Raw genomic sequence first — 3,589 nt, forward strand, 5'->3', positions numbered from 1 at the left:
ACACTCTCCGGACCTATTCCAACATCCGTTGCAGGGTATTCGAGATGGATACTAGTGTGCTAGTGCCAACACCTTCTCCCTGGTTCAATATTGGTAGTCTTGGAGAAAACTCGTTCTTCCTTGGATAAAACTATCTAATAATGGTGAAAGGCGATCCAACTACTGTTGACACAACGTTACTACCATTTATGAGAAGCAATTGTATCTATACCTCGGACATTTCTATGGTTCCCTACCCTGGCAATCACAATATGCGTCCTGATATAGGCCGCTTCAGCCTGGATGATCAGTCCTACATTGGTCTCGATACTGACAATAGCTGGCCCTTCCCAGAGGCTTACCTATGGTTCAAAGCAAGCGTTTCCAACACCGAGGATTAGTTAAGCTAAAGTTCATTTCATTGCTTGTTATTTGTTGTGTGATAAAAACTTTAGTTTTTACTAGAATGTTTTGTTGGAAATAAACTATAATCCAACATGTATCCTCGTTGCCTTTGTTTGTTGATGACTTGTTGTATGTAATGAATGGTACATTTGCATATGCATGTCATAAACTTAATTTATGAATGGTTTTCGAGTCACTTCTTGGAGTATGAGTACCATAGTAGTATATCCAGCATCTGGTTATATGAAGTTGCCACATCACATAGAGCCAACCTAATAGTGGAGTATGCTAGCACAATAGTTAGTTCTAGTTAGATCAACTAGAGCAGGTGTCGCACAGAGGCCAAGAAATATGGTGATAGCGTGACTGTGTGAGGTGGGCTTGTACGTAGTATGATGTAGGCACAGGGCTTGCCGTGTCTCCTACTCCTCCGGTCTAAATGTGGAGAAGATTTGGTTGAGTTCTTCCTCCTTTTGCCAACACATGGGACATCCAGCATCTAGGTCATGTCATGCAAGAAAATGGAGTGTTAGTTGAAGCCATGTGATGTGCATCTTGGGTTAAACTGTAAATAGAATATTACTCTTGAGTAAATCCAAAAGCGGCCACCGAAGATCTTTATTGGATTTGTTTTTCATCACTAGCACGTTGAGGTGAAAGATGTGCAGGTTCAGTGGGTCGTCTTGCGTTTTCATTGACATGTGGGAGCGCATGTGAGCAAACAGACGATGGGCTCCACGCGTCTATTGGCCGGCTGAGAAGAGAGAGAGAGAGAGAGAGAGAGAGAGAGAGAGGAGAGCTGAGCACGGACTCCGGAAAATTTCACAACAATATGAGTAGTACTAGTGGTGTATCGTACTCCTGGAGATAATGTGTTCGCTCTATGTAACCAGCACCTCGATATAGTGGGGTGGCATGGGCCATAACTAGCATTCACGTCTAGCAGTACGGCACACGCCACCCACACGAGTCCCATCTAACACCCATTTTATTGGAGTCTGTGCTACATCCATCTCTTCTCCCTCCTTTTTTTCTCTAACTCAGCCATCGCGCGGTAGGCGGGGTGGGGGTTTGCTGATAGTCGGTTCGCTCAACTGCGGTCTCACTTGTAAGTGAAAATGCAACACAGCACGCATTCCCCCTTGAGCGGCGTGCCGGACCAACCATGTTGGGATGCAATGCGAACACGGCGGGCTTTTCCTTTTGAACTTGCAACTTGTAAAATTTGGTTCTGCTCCATGGCGTGACCGATAGATAGAAATAACGATTTCCCTAGAGTAATGAGAAGTTTGGTTCTGGCACGATTCATGCATGGAGTACGTACGAAAATTATGAAGTTGACGCGAAAGGTAAGATAATTACTAGTACAATATACTACTACATGGAATTGATGGAAAGATAAAGTTACATACAGATCCATCAACGACATCCTCACGCCCTAGTGTGCTGGGTCACCAACCGACATGTGAGGAGTAGCGGCGTTAGCGGTGAGCTCAACATGCTTCTGAACAATGCCATCCAAGGTTGCTCTGCGGTCCAAGAAGGTCAGCGTTCTATCGTCCTCCTCTTGCACGTAGTAGTCCTTGTGGACAATTTGCACATAGACATGGGTGATTATGTCGATGGTGTCTTGCTGCGCCAGGCGCTGCGCGACGAGCGCGACCTCGAGGTGGACATTCTCCGGCGCGACGGAGGGCAGTCATGGGTCCACTAGTGTGTCGAAGAGGTTGTCACCATAGAGTCCGTTGAGGTGGCGAGCATCGTAGAGCCTGGGCGCGTGGGCTGGAGGCCTACATCAAGGTCGTCCGTGAGCTTCTTGATGACGGTAAACTCGTCAAGGAAGCTAACGAGGACCTCGTCGAACAAGGAGATAGAGTTGTTGTCCAAGAGACCTCTCGCCATGGCGGCCTCAAGCATGACCTGGAGACGTTCCTCGGTGCCGGGCCGCAGGCCGGCATCGTGGACCATCTGGCACAGCCGACTGATTCTCGCGCTCATCACCTCCATGGGTCTAGCTTCTAGTCAACCGATCTTGCGATTGGAGTGATCACTCTTGCCCTTGGTCAGGGTGCATAGGTGCGTCGGATTTAGTAGATTGGACTGGCGGGGAGCCTTTATATGATAAGTTCAGACTGCGTTGCATTCACGTGTGTGTTGTCCATCTACTCCTCGGCCCTCCCTCCATGTCAGTGCAGTATAGTCATCTCACTGAGACCAAGTTGGGGAAAAACAAGAGAACTTTGATGTTTACTGGTTTATTGGTCCCCTTTGCATTTTGAGCCAAGTTTTGACCTTTGATTTAACTAATAAAATGTTAATGCATGTAACCAAAAATAATATCATTGGCAACTATGTTCAATACGAATCCAATGATACAATTTTTCGTGACATGCATTATTATTATTTTAGTTAAATCTATGGTCAAATTTTGGCACAAAATACTAAGGGGACCAATAAACCAGGACAGAGGTAGGAGTAGTATTTAGTAATTAATGTCATTGCATAAAGAGAATCGAGCACTGCATGTTGTGCTAAGTGGTCTCAAGTCATTGAATGCATACGCACCCCACGTCTCCTATTGGGTGATTTCTTTTTTTATGGCAAAAAGTAGGGAACGAGGTGGGTAGTTAATGCACCGCGCCTAAAACTTTTGGGATTATTTGGTTTTCGTAACGTGACTAATGCACCACTACGAAGGGAGTACAATAGTAGTCTTTGATTGCAATTTTTTGCTGGTAGCTTACCAAGCTGGCCGCTCAATGAGTACAATAGTAGTCTGATTGATGAGACTTCAGATTTGAGCCATCTACCAGAAGGGCGAGTGTAGAATATCATCGGGAACTATGTTCAAAACCGAATAAAACAATACTCCATGTATTTATTTACAGAGGGAGTAGTATATTTTTTATGACATGCCTTACTAGATATTGCTAGTCAAATACTAAATTCAAACAGACGTGGTAGTACTACTAAATCCAGACGGTGGTGCTAGACTAGTAGTAGTACTACCAATGTAGTACTAGTACTATACTACCCGTTGGTCAAATTACTCCACACATTGAAGTGACAAGACCCGCGCCGGAGATGACACCTGAGTGTAGGAGCCGTGTTCGGCATACCAAAGTCAGCCTCAACGTGTGCAGTCACTATCATCATGGCTGTAGAGCTAGCCTGCTTACAACTAGCCGTGTTCGACATAATTTCT

Source organism: Triticum urartu, chromosome 1A (genome assembly GCF_056163025.1).
Source record: "Triticum urartu cultivar PI428250 chromosome 1A, HENAU_Tu73, whole genome shotgun sequence".
Classification (NCBI taxonomy): Eukaryota; Viridiplantae; Streptophyta; class Magnoliopsida; order Poales; family Poaceae; genus Triticum; species Triticum urartu.